Source organism: Furipterus horrens, unplaced genomic scaffold (assembly GCF_987537825.1).
Source record: "Furipterus horrens unplaced genomic scaffold, mFurHor1.1.pri manual_scaffold_3, whole genome shotgun sequence".
In the NCBI taxonomy this organism is placed as follows: Eukaryota; Metazoa; Chordata; class Mammalia; order Chiroptera; family Furipteridae; genus Furipterus; species Furipterus horrens.
In genome coordinates, this window is record NW_028327173.1 from 19,478,581 (window position 1) to 19,498,081 (window position 19,501).

A 19,501-nucleotide genomic window follows, 5' to 3' on the forward strand; every position below is an offset into this window, starting at 1 on the left:
TTACAATTGTCCCAATTTTTCGCCTTTTGCCTTCCTTCACCCAGTACCGCCCTTCTATCCAGCAATAGCCTCACCCCCTCCCTTAGTCCATGTCCATGGGTCATGCATATAAGTTCTTTGGCTTCTCCATTTCCTGTATTATTCTTCACATCCCCCTGTCTATTTTGTACCTACCAATTATGCTTCTTAATCCCTGCTCCTTTCCGCCCATTCTCCCGCCTTCCCCCTCCCAGCTGATAACCCTCCAAATGATCCCCATACCTATGGTTCTTCTGTTCTGGTTGTTTGCTTAGTTTGTTTTTTTTTTAGATTCAGTTGTTGGTAGTTGTGAATTTGTTGTTATTTTAATGTTCATAATTTTTATCTTCTTTTTCTGAAGTAAGTTCCTTTGACATTTCATATAATAATAGTTGGTGATGATGAACTCCTTTAGCTTTACCTTATCTGAGAAGCATTTTATCTGCCCTTCCATTCTAAATGATAGCTTTGCTGGATAGAGTAATCTAGGTTGTAGGTCCTTGCTTTTTACCACTTTGAATACTTCTTGCCAATCTCTTCTTGCCTGCAAAGTTTCTTTTGAGAAATCAGCTGACAGTCTTATGGGAACTCTTTTGTAGGTAACTCTCTGCTTTTCTCTAGTGCTTTTAAGAGTCTCTCAGACTTCCAGCCAAGAAGGAGGCCTAGACAGATATGCTGCATCTCCCTCCACAACTAAGAAGGAATACAACTACCTCAAAACTAGAGACAAACAGAAGTTCCAGAAAATTGAGCTGCATGAAAGTCCAACAAACAAAGAAATAAAAAAGAAATACTCATCCAGCCAGGTAGGAGGGGCAGAGCCAGGGTGGAGAAGACACGGTGTGGTGGCGGCAGCAGCAGCAGGCCGGTGGAAAGTGCAGCTACTCATTTTAAAAACTCAGGAGGGACACCTGGGTAGTGCTCCTAGTACCAGACCAGACTGAGCAGCTCACAGTCCCAGCGCCAAGAAAAACAAAGCCTCATTGCTTCTGACTGTGCAAACCAGTATGGATTGGGGTATAGGAAGAAATTGCCCGTGTCTCAGTAGTCTGCTTGTTTAAAGGGCCCCCACAGTCCTAGAATGTCTGCAGACCCAACCACTCTGGTAATGAAAGCCAGGGCAATAGCTAGAGAGGCTCCAGTCCCATATGGAAGTGGGAAAAGTGCCTGGAAAAGGGGCAAGTGCTGAGCAAGCGGCATTGTCCTGTCTCTGACCCCTCCCCCATATACAGCACCACAACATGGTGAAACAAGTCACCCTGTACTGATGAATACCTAACACTCTGCCCCTTACAACGTAACAGAAGTGACAGCTCTACCTAAGACACAGAGGCAAACATACACAGGAGCCTGTCAAGATGAGGAGACAGAAAAGTATGGCCCAAAGTGGGGAATGGATCAAGTTTCCAGTAGGAGAACTAAGCAACAAGGAGATATCCAACCTAACAAATGTAGAGTTCAAAACACTGGTGATGAAGATGTTCACAGGCTTGACAGATATGCTTAAGTATGGCAAATGCATAAGTGAAGAAGTGAAGGCTATGCTAAATGAAACAAAGGAAAATCCACACAAAACCAATGGTGACGTGAAGAAAACCAGGGTTCAAATCAATGATTTGGAACATAAGGAAGGAAAAAACAGTCAACAGTGCAGAATGAGGAACAAGAATTGAAAAAAAATGAGGAGAGGCTTAGGAACCTCTGGGACAACTTTAAACGTGCCAACATCTGAACCATGAGGGTGCCAGGAGGAGAAGAGGAAGAGCAAGAAATTGAAAACTTATGTGAGAAAATAATGAAGAAAATTTGGTGAAGGAAATAGACATACAAGTCCAGGAAGCACAGAAAGTCCCAAACAAGCTAGACCCAAGGAGGACTACACCAAGACACATCATAATTAAAATGCCAAAGGTGAAAGATAAAGAGAGAATCTTAAAAGCAGCAAGAGAAAAGCAGAGAGTTACCTACAAAGGAGTGCCTATAAGACTATCAGCTGATTTCTCAAAAGAAAATTTGCAGGCAAGAAGGGACTGGCAAGAAGTACTCAAGGTGATGAAAAACAAGGACCTACAACCAAGATTACTCTAATCAGTAAAGTTATCATTCAGAATGCAAGGGCAGAGAAAGTGCTTCCCAGACAAGGTAAAGATAAAGGAGTTCATCATCACCAAGCTATTATTATATGAAATGTCAAAGGGACTTACTTCAGAAAAAGGAGATAAAAATTATAAACATTAAAATGACAACAAATCCACAACTACCAACAATTGAATCTAAAAAATAAAAACAAAATCCAACTAAGCAAACCAGAATAAGAACAGAATCCGAGGTATGGGGATCATTTGGAAGGTTATCAGCTGGGAGGGAGAATGGGGAGAAATGGGGAAATGGTGCAGGGATTAAGAAGCTTAATTGGTTGGTACAAAATAGACAGGGGGAAGTTAAGAATAATATAGGAAAAGGTGAAGCCAAAGAACTTATATGCACGACCCATGGACATGAACTAAGAGGGGTGGGGTGGCTGGAGCGAAGGAGGATACTGGGCAGAGGGGAGCAAAGGGAAAAAAATTGGAACTACTGTAACAACATAATAAAATATACTTAAAAATAATAATAAAATAAAATAAGTCTCTCTTATCTTTAACCTTTGGTAATTTAATTGTGTGTCTTGATGTGGTCCTCTTTGGGTCCAACATTTTGGGGACTCTGTGCTTTCTGGACTTGTATTTCTATTTCCTTTGCCAAATTAGTGAAGTTTTCTTTCATTATTCTTTCACATAAGTTTTCAATTTCTTGCTCTTTCTTTTCTCCTAGCATCCCTATGATTCAGATGTTGGTATGTTTGGAGATGTCCCAGAGGCTGCTTATATTATCCTAATTTTTTTGAATTTTTGTTTCTTCTGGTTGTTCAGGCATAATGTTTATTTCTTCCTTATGTTTCAAATCATTGATTTAAATCCCAGCTTCTTCCCCTTTACAGTTGGTTCCCCATAGGTTTTTCTTTATTTCACTTAGTGTAAACTTCATCTCTTCCTTTATATTATAGCAGTACTTAATGAGGTCTCTGAGCATCCTGATGATCAGTGTTTTGAACTCTGCATCTGATAAGTTGGTTTTGTCTATTTCCTTTAGTATTTTTTCTGGGGTTTTGTTCTGTTCTTCCATTTGGGCCATATTTCTTTGTCTCCTCATTTGGCAGCCTCCCTGTGTTTGTTTCTGTGTATTAGGTAGAGCTGCTTTGACTCCCTGTCTTAGTAGTGTGGCCTGTTGTCAAAAAGGCAACTGTAGATTATGTGGGGTGGAGCCTTAGGTAATCACCAGGGTGGGGCAACCTGCTCCACCACTTTGTGGCTCTGTGTGAGGAGAGGGTTTGGAGAGGGGACCGTGCTGCTGCCTGGCTTCTGGAGGTTTGCCTGGCACTTGCCCCATTTGCAGTCACTTCACCCACTCCCCTATGTGACTGGCACCCTTCCAGCTGTTGCCCTGGGGCCAAATCTCAGAGTGGGTGGATCTGTATTTGTTCTAAGACTTTGTGGGCCCTTTAAGTGAAATCTCCTGAAAATCAAGCACTATCTTCCACCACTCCAACCCCCATTGGTTTTTACAGCTAGAAGTTATGGAGATTTATCTTCCTGGAGGTGGAACCCTTGGCTGTGTGGTCCAGCCTAGGGCTGAGATCGAACACTCCCAAGGTAACCCTCCAGATTTTTATCCACCACACGTGAATGTGGGACCGCCCATTCTGCCACCACCACCATCTCTCCCCGCCACACCACATCTCCTTCCCTCGCCACCCATCTCCATGACTCCACCCCTCCTACCTGTCTGGATGAACGTGGCTTATTTAAATCCTTAGTTATCGGAATTCTATTTAGTTCAATTTTCTGACAATTCTAGGTGTTATTTATTTTGAGGTTTAGTTGTAATTCTCTCTGTGGTTGTGCAAGGAGGTGAAGTGTGTCTCCCTATGCCTCCATCTTGACCGGAAGTAAAGGGCTTGAATTTTTGGTTCTGACAGTTATTATCCCTATGACCCCCAGGTAGGGGTCTGCCTCACTTCCCTGGTCAGTGACTCTATAAAGCAGGGTCATTCTCTCCCTGAGTTCCAAATATAAAACAGTAAAACTGACTCAGAGTCAGGGAGCGGGACAGTCTGGAGGGAAGAGGTAGAGAGAACCCCTATAAGGGCGAGGCTAGGTGTCACAGCACTTTGCATTCTGCCAGGGCTAGAAATACAGTGTCCTATCTCCTTGGTTGGCCCTTGGCTGGTTTGGCTCAGGGGATTGAGCGTCGGCCTGCGAGCTAAGTGTCGCTGGTTCGATCTTCCAGTCAGGGCACATCAGAGAAGGAAAACTCTGACTCCAAAAAACCTCCGCTGCCTTGCGGCATACCTCTTCAGGGGAAAGGCTAAGGGAGTAAACCCCGACAGAAAATCCGGAGCCGGAGTCCCTAAGGCGGTTTGACGTTGTAGTCAACACCGGCAACTCCTGCAGCGCACCTGAAGCCAAGCTGTATTGACTCCGTCTTTCCCTTAGACCCTTCAGCTGCGAAGAGAGGGGGGGTCTGCTGCATGGGCAACAGCAGACCCTCCATATCACCCTGCCCAGGCTCTGTAGCTTCAGCGTCATCACAAGATGTCGATTCAACACGGGAGGAGACAGATACCGTGTCACTCCCGAGTCGGACTGCACAGCCATTCTCAGCGGTGCAGATAGACTCTTAAGAAGCTACACCATCGTCTCTCGAGACGGACGGCTGCCGACGACGATCTCCTTGGTGAACAAGACCCATTAATTAAGCATGAAACTTTAAAAACGTGAGTCCAGAAGGAAGTTTTTAATTCACTTTCCTCTGAATGGAGGGAGAAGGTGGGTGGTGGGGAGTGCTGCAGGAGAGGGGAGCCCAGGGCTCCTCGGAGGCGGAGGTGAGAGTGTCATCACTGTGTCATCACTGTGTCCGTCGCTGTGTCTGTCGCTGTGCCCGTCACTGTGTCCATCACTGCACCTGTCACTGTGCCCATCACTGTGTCCATCACTGTGTCATCACTGTGCCCATCACTGTGCCCGTCACTGTGCCCATCACTATGTCCATCGCTGTCCCCATCGCTGTACCCAGGGCTGTCGGCACATGTCTCACTTCATACCCCAGCCGTCCTAGGAGATGGACTGTCACCCCCTTTCACCAATGAGGACCCTGAGGCTCTGAGTGGTCAGGCGACTTGTCCAAGGCCCCACAGCTAGTGAGGGCAGAGCAGGCACAGAGCCATCGCTCCACAAGCGCTGATGGAGGCTGGCCCTGTGCCAGGTCCTGTGCTAACCAAGGGCCAGCCTGTGCGTCACAGGAAAATGCTCCATGTCTGCTGAACCAACGTCTGGAGTCCCAGCTCCTGTGATGTACAAATAAACCCCCACGTCCCTCCTGCACAGGCCCAGGGAAGGAGCAGGGACTCTGGGTCCACCAGGCGGGGTTCATCTCCCCTCCTGCCACCAATAAGCTGAGTGACCTGGGACAAGGCAGTGTATCCCTGAGAGCCCCAGACTCCCCTCCAGAAAAGTGGGAGTAGCAGTGTCCACCGGGTGCAGGATGAGGGTCGACTGGGTTCGGCATGAACTCAGTCCTGCACACAGTAGGTGCTCAGTGAGTGCCAGCCCCTGCCCTGCAAAGGCAGGCACGCTCTGTAAGCTGCATCCGACTCAGAGCTAAGATTCTTAGAAGCTCTGAATGACTCCCTTGTCCAGCAGCCTCCGAACCCCCAGCCCTCCTCCCTTCCAGCCCCAGCCCGGCCTCGAGCCCACCTCAGTCCCACTTCTCGTGACGTAACTTGTGTGGTTTTTGTGGGATTTATTCCATCCACTACACACAATAAATCTTCCAGGATGTTTAAATTCCAATCTTTTTTGTAATTTCCCCTCCTCCTCACGGGAATGGCTACATTTTGCAAAGGTCACACATAAAACACCCTGTAAAAGACAGGAAGAGGAGGCGGGGACTCTATTAAGGAGCAGCTGCCATTGATTAGGGGACACTGCAGTTCCCCTTTCTAGGAGCACAGGCTCTGCCGAGGCTGCAAAGCCCACAGTGCGCGCTCTTCTCCCCACCGACTCAGAGGTGCGTGACTTAGGCACCGCGAGTGGGACTGCCCCTCACAGCAACACTGTGAGCTGTTCATTGAACACCTGCTTCCTTGGGCTCCCAAGCCCTGTACAGTCCACAGGGTTATCATCTCTGCTGCAGGGCAGGGGACACGCAGCACTGAGAGGTGAAGGGAGTCCCTAACATCACTCACAGCTGTAAGAGGTGTGACCGGGATTTGAACAGAGGTCTGTCTGGTGCTAAGTAAGGCTCTTGCTCCTCACCCCCACTCTCCTGCTCCCTGGGAACATGAGAAGATTTCAACAGGGAAGGTGAGCAGAGAAATCAGTCCAGTCCAGCTCACCAGGCTCTGGGCTCAACCCCCTCCTCTGGTCATTTGCATATATTTGCATGCCATGGCTCCAGAGGCCTCAAGAATAGGCAATAAAATCAATTAATTAGTGCAGCCAACCAGTGGGCACTTAGTTGCAGGATACCCTTAGACCATTGTAACACACAGAATTGATTTTGGACGTGATCCATCTCATTATCTCCTGAGTCAGCAGAGCCCACCCTAAAGTAGGCCCAGCCCCCAGCAATGGCCCCCCTTGTCAAAAATAAGCCACTTAAGGGAAAAAGGCTGTTTAATTTTCTGGAATAAAGAGTCCACTATTTTATGTTCTTACACCACAATACACCTCAATAAAATCAGGGCTTTGAGTAACAGGAGAGATGACAGCCTCCGTTCTCTGCAAACACATTAAAGGCAGAACTTTCTCCCAGCCCAGAGCTCGTGGGCGCTCTCACTCCCCAGTGGTGAAAGGGCTGCCTGGGACAGAGGGAAAACAGGTGGTCTGGTCCCGGTCTCACAGAAACCACATAGAGGAAGCAGGCTCCCCGCCAGACACTCCAGGCTCCACCTACTCATGGATGGTTCCCAATTGAGCAGGGCCAGGAGAAGACCTGGTGCCCCTGAGGTCATGAGACCCAAATGAAGTCACACCCTAGATCCTTACAATTCCCAAGAATGTTAAGTTACATGGGAGTGATCACTGGTTTTCTACCAGCCTCACAGCCAGAATCACTTCTGGGGCGCAGAAAATCTGCCCACCAGCTGGAGAAGGGCTGGCCAGCAGCAAGGTTGAGCACACCGGGATGCATGAATGAATTAGTGCATTGAATAATGGAGGAACAAGTGAACAGGTGCCTAAATGAATGAATGAACACAGAGAATGAGTGAGAGCAAGAATGAATGAGTGCACTGAGCAAGTGACCATATGAATTACTGGGTGGAAGGAAGCAAGCCTGCCTGAGAGAACAAGGCTAGAGATCATGTTAGGGAATTCCCATTAGCCTTTCCTCACAGGAGAGAAAACTGAAGCACAGAGGTTAGCAACCTGCCCAAGGTCACACAGCTAGTGTGAGGCAGAACTGGGCCTCTGACTAGGCGGTCTGGCCACGAGGCCTACACTTCCAGCTCTGCCCTGGGCTAGTCCTGTGGCCGAGGCTCATTAGAAGAACTGGGCCTTCCCATTGCACACCACGCACCTCTAGTTGACATTGAAAACAACTTAATGAAATCCAGGTCCCACAGTCAGAATGGTGTTTGGTTTCAAATCATTGTTGGCTGGGATTTGGCTGGAAGCAGGGCTTGCCTTTTCTGTGATTGTTTCCAGTGCTTAACCGGCTTTCTGCCCCTGCAGAGCTGGAGCGGTATCCTGAGAGCAGGCGGGCTGCAGAAGGATGGCCGGCTCTGCCTCGGGCGGGGCACCCAAGGAGGGGCGACCGTCGTTGCCAGGAGTTGTCATGGCCTACACCTTCTACAGCCTCATGGCCCTCCCCAAAGTCATTGTTTTTAGCCAGGAGATAGTTTAGTTTCTGTTTTTGTCTCTGTGTTACTTTTCCTACCCACTCAGCTCTTTGAAGCAGATGGGGAAAGACAAGGAGTGGGGCCAGGAAGAGAGAGGTGGGTGGGGCATTATGGGGACAGTTTTAGGTTCAGCATCAGCAGCCAAGTCCGTTCAACAGTGAGACGAGTTTCCCTGTCAGGTGAGGAGCTCACCATCCCTGAAAGGGTTCAGTTATTACAGGTTGGCACAGAGGACTTCCTGTATTATAGAAAGAAGTTGGACTCCAGTCATTTCTTGTGCTAATATCCAGATTCCAAGATTTTTTTTGTCACCTTGTTCCTCTGAACAAGTTTATGTTTTTTCAACTCTTTTATAGAGATTCCTAAATCCTAAGATTCTGTGGGCCCGTGACTCCATGAATGTACCTGTGACCGCACAATTCTGGGATTCTGTCTGAAGATAAGATGCTCAGATCCTGAAACTCAACAGTTCTATAAAACACTCTTTGAGTCTGTAAAAGATGTTCTAATTCCAAGATCTTGTGCATCTCAGATGCTGAGAATGGCGCTGGAGTAGTCAAAAATGCCCCAGCTGTGTGACGGATGGAAGCGAAGGTTGGAAAGCCCTGGGCTTCTTACCTTTCAGCATCTTTAGAAGGAGGTTATTCAGCCATTTATGTCCAGGGACCTCTCAGCATTAAAAAGTGGACTTCCTGGGAGTTCCCCAACCATTCTCCCTTCTCTCTCATCCTTACCTGGCTCACCCCACCCTCTCACTTCAAGAATCCAGAGTCAAGAGGGTTGATCAAAACATTCCAGGAGCTTCCCTCCAACACACACTTGAACCTGATTAATCTCACAGCAGAGATGGACTCTCCCCTTGTCCTTGACAATACTCTACAATCTGCATTCTTTTTGGATTCTCCCAAACATACTTCCCCTGGGGACCATCCCCCAGCTTGGAGAAACAGGGCTGGGACATCACCTCTACCTATCCCATCCCCCACCCCACTGTACCATCCCACCCCCTCACCACCCCTTCTCTCCTCCTGCACACCTGAGGTGGGGGAGTGTAAGCTGCACCCCTGCTTGCCTTCACGTTGGGACCTTCTCAGTGAGAGTGGTGGTCACCTGTTGGAAGGTCACCACAAGGACTCCTGCACCACCCCAATGTCTTGAAAGGGATAAATGGATCTTGACGTCCCAGGTAACACAAACCATTTGAAAAAGCCCTGGGGGAATGTGGTCTCAGCTGGACACTTCAGGGATTCTTCCCCTTAGTATTAAGTACGACAATACTAGGGAACAGTAGTGGAAATTTCTGGTGCATCTCCTCTCAATTTAAGCAGCTTGGGGATAGGAAAGCAGGAGCCCACTTTCATTTCAGTCCCGCTTGTTTTCCCTGATCCACTTGCCCTGCTCATCACCGAGGTCCTCTCCTACATTCCCTGTTTCCTCAGTGGCTCTCACTGGGCTCTGAGCAATGGCTTCCTTAGGCTTCAGTTTGGTTTCCTTGGAAAGGAATTGGGTCCCGGGGAGGGGAGAAATGGAGACCAGGCAGTGAGGGGCTGGCATTCTGGGGGAGGCAGGATCTGCAGTGGGTCCTCCAGACCTCCCCTGGGGGGCCCCTCCCCACCTGACCTGACCTCAGAAGAAAGGTTGGGGTTCCCAGTGCAGCAGCAGCAGAGGCGACCTGGAGCCTGGACCCCAGACGACTTGGCCGTGGAGAAGAGGAACAGGGGTGATGGGGTTCAGTCCTGGGCAGCCTGGAGCAGAGGCCTGCTTGTGAGAGGAGCAGAGTCGCTCAGGGCCAGAAGGCCAAGGTCACTCTGCAATCTGCTTCCTGTGGCCTCAGACCCAGCTGGCTGGACCATCTCTGCAGCTTCTGCCCGGGATCCCGTGGCCGGATGTGAACAGAGGGGAGCCTGCACCCACCCCGGGCCCAGGCAGGGCTGGTCTTTGGCTCAAGAGCCAGACAGTGGCTGGCTGCCTCTAAGTCAGAAGACACCTTGTGAAGCCAGAGCCGTCAGGGGACAGATCGGAGCTGTGCGGCCTCATTACCCCTCTGGCCTGCTTTCCACTTGGTGCCCAGGAGCTGAGGTGGCTGCTATCGTAACCGCACAGACAGGTGAGGTTACACAGGCAGCGCCAGGACAGGGCCAGGGGAGGGGAACTAAGGCTCAGGGCCTGAGGGCAGGGCAGGGCTGGCCAGGGAGAGAAGCAGGGGTGAGGGCTCCAAACCCCCGCTCCTCAGCAGGCCCAGTGATGATGCTTCACAGCTTTGCCCCTGTGATCCTCACAACCATTCTGGGAACCTCTGCTAGGGTCTCTACTTTTCAGATGAGAAAACTGAGTGTCCCAGGAGATACGCATGCCCAAGTCACCCATTCAGTGATGCTCAGGGTTCCCACCAAGGCCTGTCTGGCTCCAGAGTATGCGATTTTCCTTGTGCCCCAATCAGCACAGATGGGAAATAAGCAACAATTATGGGCTCCGTCGGGCACCGAGCCCGGGGCTCAGGGCCACAGGCCTACGTTCCAGGAGGGCTCTGAACTGAGAGTGGGGAAACTGAGGCTCGAGTCATGGCACTCTCACCTCTCAGTGTGTAAACTTAGGCCTTTCTCACATTTGGTTTCCTCATCTGAGGAGGAAGCAAAGGCTCACAGAGGCGCAGTGACCTGCCCAGGTCCCTCAGCCACAGGCAGAGCCAGGCTGGACCCCAGGGACCTCACTTGGGGCTCACAGACCTCGTCAGGGTCTCCAAGCTCCCGCCCTTCCTCTGGTCCTTCTGTGTTTCTTGCCACCGCCGCCCTCCACCTGCACGATGCTGACTCATCCCCCCCCCCGCCCCATAGCATGACTTGAAATGGGCTCTTTCGATTTGCCTCGCCCTGAGCAAGAAGATCTGTGAAATCAAGAGTGCAACGTACTAACTACTGTGGGGTTTTTCTGATACCGATAAAACACACACACGACTGGTAAACCAGTAAATATTAATGTTTGTCCGTGCCGCACCTGTAGTCACCTCTCAGGCGCCCAGTGAGCACGGCCACCCCGCTGAGAGTCTAGGGCCGCTGCTGGGAGGCCGGGAGGAGGGAGAGGAGGTGGCATCTGGGTTGTGGACGTGGCCTGGCCTCTCTAAGCCCAGCCCGGCCCAGCCCAGCCCAGGATATAGGGTTTTCCCTTTCTGCTGGGGAGGCCCCACGCTCGCCCGCTGCCCCCAGGCTGGGCCTCAGCAGAGGGAATACTGTGGCAGCAGGAGGGGCCCAGCTGAGCACAGGCCTTGTGTGCAAAGGCCTGGTGCCTGGTGGGGAAGGGACCCAAGAGGCTGGGATGGCCCCCATGGCCCCTGAGCATGGGGTGCACACTGGAGTGCTCACTATGTGCACTCCCCACTGGTCCTGGCTCCTGGAGGAAGCCCCAGGCTCTGGGCAGAACTCCTGGCTCTGCACCACCGACAGGAGAGAGTCTGGGAGGCACTTGCTGTCCTCAGGCCAAAGGCTCCTGCCAGGAATAAAAGCAGGAAAGTGCAAGGGAAAATCTGAGACCACGAGGAAGGAAAATAATTTTTTAAGTTGTGGCCACATGCGCACGCAGCTGCCCGGCCAACCATGGGGGAGGCAGGCAGGGAGGCCTCCAGGTGGGCGTGGAGGCTGCGGGGCCAGGGGAGGGGTCCGTTGTAGCCCCCACTGTAGCACTGTAGAGGGGATGTAGAGGGATGTGGCCAAGCTGGAGGGGTCTAGAAGTAGACCCAGGACCCTAACCCATGAACCCCAAAGAACAGTAGGGCCATAGGGGGTTTCCCTAGAGGAAGGAAAGCGCAGGGGCCATGGGGGGCAGACAGGCCTGGGTTCAAGCCCCAGAGCCTCGACTTGCCTCTTCAAGGCCCTTCTGGGGAGCCTCACTCTACCCAACCTTTAAAATGGGGGTGGTCTTCTCCCCAGTTTGTTGTGTGGAATGAATGAGGTTAGCACTATTAGGACAATGTTCTATTCATAGTAAGCACTGACATATGTATTATTCGTAGGTTTATATTTATAAATAACTTCTTACATCTTATACTATAAATATGTTATTATGTAACAATATATTTCTATTTTACATTTATTATGTATATGATTATATTACTATATTTTATTTATATATCATAATACTTATGTAAGTATTATATGTATTAATAAGTATATATCATGTATTACATATATTGTATATACTATAATCACTATTTATGAGTTATCTATTATTATTACCACTGAAAGGCTATGGGACACAGAGACAGCATATATGTTTTGTGTGACCTAAATATTTTTCATTCTTTCACGTATTCATTCAATTCACATACAGGATGTGGCAAAAGTGGGTTTACAGTTGTGAGTAGGCAAAACACAGAATTGATCCTTGTATTATTATTTATTATTGTTTTATTTTCCATCGAACAACTGTATTTGCCCCACCCTGGATTTACCAAGACCCTGGGGCATATGTGAGCACAGTGACACCCTATGAGGGTGGCTCCCTTAGAAAGGACGGGAAGGAGTTGCCGAAGCTGTTAGAGTGCTGGCACTGCAAGTTCAGTTCACGTGGATGAAGGGCCTACTGTGTGCCTGGCACAGCTCAAGGTCCTGTCAATTCGATGAGCCTCAGAGAGGTGAGCACTTGCCGAGGTCACGCAGGGCCTGCGTGTGCAGCCCAGTCTGGGCACTGGGCACTGCCCCCTGCAGACCCCAGGCTCCTCCTGTTGGTCACGGAGTAGGGCAGCCACTTGTACTTGATAAGGAGCCACATCAAGTCCTGCAAACCAAAGGTGACAATGGGAAGGGACACATTCTGAACTGTTCATGGGTTTTCTGTGAGGGAGGAAAAGACAGTTCTTGACCTGAAGGAGCCACTGCCTCTGCCTCGAAGCCCAGATGGGAGACCTGTGACTTGCCCAAACCCCTGCAAAGAGGCTGTTCCTGCCTTGAGCACTAAGGGGCACGTGCCCTGCACTCGTCACCTACAGCCTTGTTTCAGTCTCCACGCCCCAGGGCAGAGGGAATTGTTCTCCCCATTTCCTATGTGAGCAAACTGGAACCCAGAGGGACAGTCACAGGCCCGCAGTCACATCGCACGTCAGGGGGACTCGCCCCAGCTCTTAGGACTGTGGGACCTGTGTTCTCTTCAGGGGCCTGAGGGGCCTTCCTGGGCCCTCACGTCACCCCTACTGCGGAGCCTCCAGTGCCTCTTTTCCTCCCGGGCTGCATTTACCTTGGCTCAGACATAATTTTATCCTAATTTGGAGGCAAAGGACTCAGCAGTTTGCCTATAGCAACAAGAGAGAAAGGGGACAGTAAGGTAGTTCCTTGGGGCACTCCTACCACCCTATGCCCAACATTCAGGTCTGAACTGCCACCACCTGCTCCAGCAAAGCCACTGGACAGGTCCTGAGAGGCCAGAGATGCATCCAGCCCAGGCCCCTGACAGGGCACCTGGGAGTGAGGGACAGGAGAGTGCCTGTCTGGGCCAAGGAGGTAACACCATCTCTGCAGAGACCCACACCATGGTCTGCCCCTGGAGTGGTCGCTCTGTCTATGGGAATCTTGGTGTGCGGGAAGGAGGGGACAGTTTAAAGCAGTGGTTCTCAACCTTCCTAATGCCGTGACCCTTTAATACAGTTCCTCATGTTGTGGTGACCCCCAACCATAAAATTATTTTTGTTGCTACTTCATAACTGTAATTTTGCTACTGTTATGACTCGTAAGGTAAATACCTGATATGCAGGATGTATTTTCATTGTTACAAATTGAACATAATTAAAGCATAGTGATTAGTCACAAAAACAATATGTAATTATATATGTGTTTTCCGATGGTCTTAGGCAACCCCTGTGAAAGGGTCGTTCGACCCCCAAAGAGGTCTTGACCCACAGATTAAGAACCGCTGGTTTAAAGGGATTAGATTGGGTGCTACAGGTGACAGACACTAGTCCAGCTCATTGACAACAGCTGAACCACATCCCCCAGTGAGGCCCAGTCATCCCATTCCTAGGCCAATGCTGCCATCCTGTGGCTGGATTTCTCTATAGCAGCCCAGGCCCGCAACTCCAGCCACCCTGAGATACCTTTACCCCCGAGGTCCCAGGAAGTCCTTGAGGCCATCTTTTCCAGTGTCAAAAGTCCATTTCACAGGTAGGAAACTGAGTCACCTAGGTGGAAGCAAAGGGTAAATGGGAAGAGTAGAAAATTCGCAGTCCAACAGGACTGCAGCAGCCAAACCATACAGTACCTAGGGTGTCCAACTAAGTTTTAATTTTATCTTAGGGAGCAGGAGAAAACTCTTGAGTAGGGGTGTGACCTTATCAGAGGTTCACTGTAGGACCATTAGGCAGGAAGGCCAGTTAACCTGCTATGGTCCCAACCTGTGGAGAAAGGGCTAGAACTCCCTTTCAACATAATGATCCTGAACCTCGGAGAGGCAATGTTCTGGACAGAGCCCTGACTTTAGAGTCAGGACTTCAGGGTTCGAATCCCAGCCTTGCCATTTACTGTCTATATGACACTTCACAGCTGGCAGCCTTGGTTTCCTTTTTGTGAAACAAATTTAGTAAATGACTCGCTGAGAAGTCTGAATTGGAAATGGTGTAAGTTGATCACCTAGCCGCTAAAATCTGATTCTGACCCCAGACACTCAAAGGCTGCCATGTCCCCATGAGCAGACCTGTTCTGTCCCCATGTCCACATACCCTGATGCCAACTGAGCCCCGCAGCAGCTCTGAGAGGAGGCAGGCCCATCACCAGGGGAGCAGGAAGCCTCTGAGCAGCCCCTGCCTCTTCCCTCCCATATTAATTACATCTGCATCTGGAACAGATGGCATGCTGGGACTCCTCCCTCCACCCATTTTTCACAGCGCATTGGTCCAGGAGAAAATCGTGTAATTAAAAGAGGAGAAATGCGGAACAATCCCCTTAGCGGACCTTGCCATCTTCCCTCACTTGTAAATCCATTAATGAACTGTAATTGTAAAGACAAACCCCTTATTGAAACCTGGTAACCAATTCCCTGAGAGCCAAGAGACTCCCATTGTCATCCAAGATCTGAGGAAAGAAAAAAAATCCTAATTAGTTTAGTCCTGTTTATCTATATACAAAAATATGTATCGGTTACCAAGTAATGTGCCTTCTGCCAATAAACTGGCTGCCCTGGGGAAATGCTGGCTGTCCTTCTTTCTGGAATTTGCTTATAACCTTCTGTTAATCAAACCGAGAGTAGAGAGAGGTGACAGAATGGCATGGAGAAGGTGGACTGCTGGGTGACCCGAAGTAGCCGTGGGGAGAATTGTGATGAGTTAGCAGCAGGAGTCTGGGTATGAAAGACGCCCAGATGCGGGTTCCACCTTCCTTGGAGCCTGGTGACATGATTCCATAAGAGCCAGCTCTCCCACCCCAATTGCAGGGATCAGTGAGATCCACAGGGTGTAGTCTAGACAGGGCTTTGAGCCTGACCCTGACTCCACCCTTGGGGACACCGGTCAGTCCTGTCCACCCAGCACCCAGGCGCTGGCATCTGATGAAAAGCCCTCCTTAGCCTCCTCAATCTTGAGGGGTCTTATGCCTCCGATTCCAGCCTGGCTCCAGTCCGAACCCTGCATCGCCCTGGCCACAGTGATCGATTGAGGATGGGCACAGGACCCAAGCTGAGGCAGAGGCTGAATTCTGTGCACTTGAAGCTGGCAGGGCATGAGTGTGGGGCTGTGGGCCATCCAGAGGAAAGGGCCTGCCTGGGCGTGAGGTCGCCATGGTGGAGACCAGAGTCAAGAGCACGGAGAGACAGAGGCGGGACAACGTTGCTGAGCCCACCACCTCCCCAGCACCCTCAGTCAGGGGTCCCGTCAGCTCCATCCATGTACCTGAGCTGGTTGTTGTGAACTTTCTGTCACTTTAACCAAGAACCCTAACTTGCCCTGTTCTGGCCCCGGGGCCCGGTCCCCAGTCCCCAGATGGCTGTTCTTGCTGCTTCTCCCACCAGCTGCATCTCACACTCTCCCTCCTGCCACAGAATTCCTCATTCCTGCAGCAGGAACATTGGAAGCAGCAAGCAGCCCTCTTCCCACCAAATCACTGGCTCCTCTGCACAGGCCCCTCCATGTGGCTGCTTTCATGGAAAATTCTGAAGCTCAGCCCAAGTCGCCAGATTCCAACCCACCTCAGCTCAGCCTGAACTGGGGACCAAGCTGAGCCTGGTCAGAGGACGCAACAGCAGCCTCAGCTCCACCTGTTCTAGAAGCTTCTGCACAGTGATCTCTCCCAGCCCTTGCTCCGCGGTCCCGCGGTCCCCTCCCTGGCCCCGAGCTCTGATCAGTCTCTCAGTCCAATGCCTTCTCCAGCCCCCAGCTTGCTTGGTGGGGCCTTCACTCCCTGCCTGGCCTCCACCTGCCCCTCCTCTGAGGTCTGACCCTGCCCCCTCCTGCCCTCAGGCACCTGGGTGCAGCTCCAGGCTCCTCCAGGACCAGGTCCACCCTCTGCCAAACTGTGAGCCTGCTGACTGCCTGGAAGGATGATGGGGGAAGAGAGAGGCTGCTGGAGTCAGCTGAGCACCTACTGTGTGCCCAGGGCTCAACAGGCAGCAGAGCTAGGTTCATGCTGCTATTAAGAAAGACTTTAGCTTTACGTAAACCTAGGAATCAGCTCCTCCACTTACTCAGACAAGTCCTATCACTTGTAAAATGGATGACACTATTGCTAACTCACAGGGTCACTGGAAGGATTCATCGGGACCCTCAGGTAAGGATTTGCACCTAGCCCAAGGATCCGAGGCTTCACCCCAACAGCTGGCCTGTCATCCTGCTCAGGACCCTGCAGGGCTGGCCTCAGAGCCACCACACCTCCCTCAGTGTGAGGCCTGGATATTTGGTCCTGCCCCTCCCAGCTGAGGCCTCTGCACAGCCTGCCTCACACCCCATTGACTGTTGGTGAAAAAAACATAAGTCCTATTTATAACTGGAAACTCTGGTCACATCACTTCCTACTTATAACTCTTTGATAGCTTCACACCACCTTCTTGATCAAGCCCCCGCTCATTCTGGTCTTAAGCCTCCCTCTTGCTTCTCGCCACTTGGAGCTGCATCCAGACCCTGAGAAGGTCGCAGGCCTTCCTACCTCAGGACCTTTGCACGTGCTTCTCCTTTCACTTGACATGCTCTTCCCCCCTCCCCCACCCCCTTTACCTCCCTAATTCCTAAACTGTCTTTGGACCCACATTTACATCCACCTTTCAGGGTGCCTCCCACATCCCCATGGCTTGATTAGACCCTCTATTATACACCCCTGCAGCCCATCCTAATTCCTCCACCTTGCTATCACAGTGGATTCTCTGTGCAACTTTCTGTTTAGTGCCTGTCTGCCCCCACTCGACTGTGAGCACCATGAGGCCTGAGAGCCTCACCATTTTTTATTTTATCCCTAGTGTCTGGCTTATGCTTTGGCTTTGGGCAATGTCTAATAAATGTGGAAGGTGGGAGATGAGAGGGGGAACACTGGAGCTCCCCTCTTCTTCTGACAGATGCCCCTTTCAGCTTCCCTCTTCTTCCCCACACACCTCACTTGCCAGATTGCCCCCACCAGCCCTGCCCTCAGCTCCCTGTAAATCGACCTCTTCTGGCTCCTCCATGGAGCCCTGGGGGCTGGGCACCCCCACCCAAGTCCTCCATCCAGCAGGAGCACTTGTGAGGAGGGTGTGTTGCCCTGTTTACTGTTGAGGAAGTCAGGGGACTAAAGGAATTTGCCCAAGGCAAGGGGCCATGGAACGCCAAAGACAGGGTCACTAACCTTCTGCTATCACTTCCCCAGAAGACATTTCTTGGAAACTCAGCCTGGTGGCCTCTGCCAGGCCAGGCAGGGGTCCCAGGCACTTCTTTAACTTGTTTGACTTCATAAAAGACGTACTGGCAGCTGTCAGTCATTAAGTGGCAGCTGTTAGTCATGAAGGGCATACCACATGCCCCTTTGGAGATAGCTCCTCGTTATTCTTGTTCTGGGATCATCCGTCCATTTGGCAGGTGAGGAACTGAGGCCCACAGGGAGACAATATGTTTGTCCAGGCATCCCCAGCCAGAAATGAAGCGCAGCTGGAATGTCAGCCCATGAACACGGGGACTTCTGCCTGCCTTTGTTCTCCACTCTGTCCCTGGTGCCTAAAGAGGGCCTGGCCTAGGTGCAGCACAACTGTGTGTCATGTAGCTGAGTGAAGAAGCCGGCCAGCTGTCCCCGGAAGCTTGCAGGCTCATACCACGCTCCATGCTTGCCTCCCTGAGCTCTAACACCCCCGCAGGCGCCACTCTAAGTGGAGGTACGGCGGCCCTGGTCTTCAGCTCCCAGAGGAGCCGGGGGTTGGTACCCATTAACACAATGCAGGTGGGCCGGGGCCCCTGCTGAGGAGCAGAAGCCTTGCAGAGAGCCGTGGAGCACACTCAGGGTGGTCTCCCCGCAGGCAAAAGGGGCTCCAAGTGGCACAGCCTCTGGAGGCCAGGTGGCCACTGCATCTCAAGGGACACTGGTGCCGGATGGGAGCCAGGGAGGTGTTGAGAAACTGACAGGTGTAGGTGTGTCCCTGAGGCCCAGAAACCACCCTCCAGATGGCAGCAGTGACACTAACTACACCCTGGATGCGAAGCGCAGGTGGCACCGTGCCGCTCCTGCAACTCCCTGTGAGGCGGTACCCGTATTTCTTTTCCACGGACAGGTGCAAGGCCCTGCCACGTCACCGGTAGCTCAGAAGTGCTTCTGGAACCCAGGATTGGTCCAGTCACTCCCCAGAATTGAAGGACGAGAACAAGGACACCAAAGCCACCAACATAGATGGAAGGAAATGGAGGTGAGAGGACAGCTAAGTCAGGGCTGTCGCATGGCATGAAACAGAAACTGACTCAGCTGTGTTTGACATTGCTGAGAAGGTTTCCTGGGTGTCTGATTGGATGGCCGAGGCGGGGAATGTAGCCAGGCCCCATGAGGGGAACCGGTGAATGACCCCATATGGTGGATGAAAAGTGGCCACAAAGTCCTTGTTACTTTCCCCCCATGGAGAAGTGGAGTTTATCTCCCCATCCTAGAATTTGGGCTGGCCGGTAGCTTCTCTGACCAATAAAATGCAATGAAAGTAATTCAGTGCCAGTTTGGGGGCCTCAGACCTGAGTTGCCCTGTAAGAAGCCCAGGTCCCCTGCTGGAGAGACCACATGGGGAAGGTAAGGCCCTGAGACTCCATCAAGAGAAATAGAGAGAGAGAGAAATAGAGAGAGAGAGAGAGAGAGAGAGAACCTGCCTCACAGCCATCTCTGTGAAGGCCACAGTCACGTGAGTGGGTCATGCTGGACATTTCAGCTTGGCTGCGACCCAAACCATTGCAAAATGTGGGTGGGCACTGAGCCCAGTTAACCCACAGAATCACAACAATAGAGGTTGTCTTGAGCCACTGCGTTTTGTGACAGTTTGTTACACAGCAATAGATACCTGGAAAGCCATCAGCCACCCAGCAAATGCTGCTTTTTCCTTTCCTAAGGATGGTGGCCTCCAACCTCTGCCTTTTAGTGC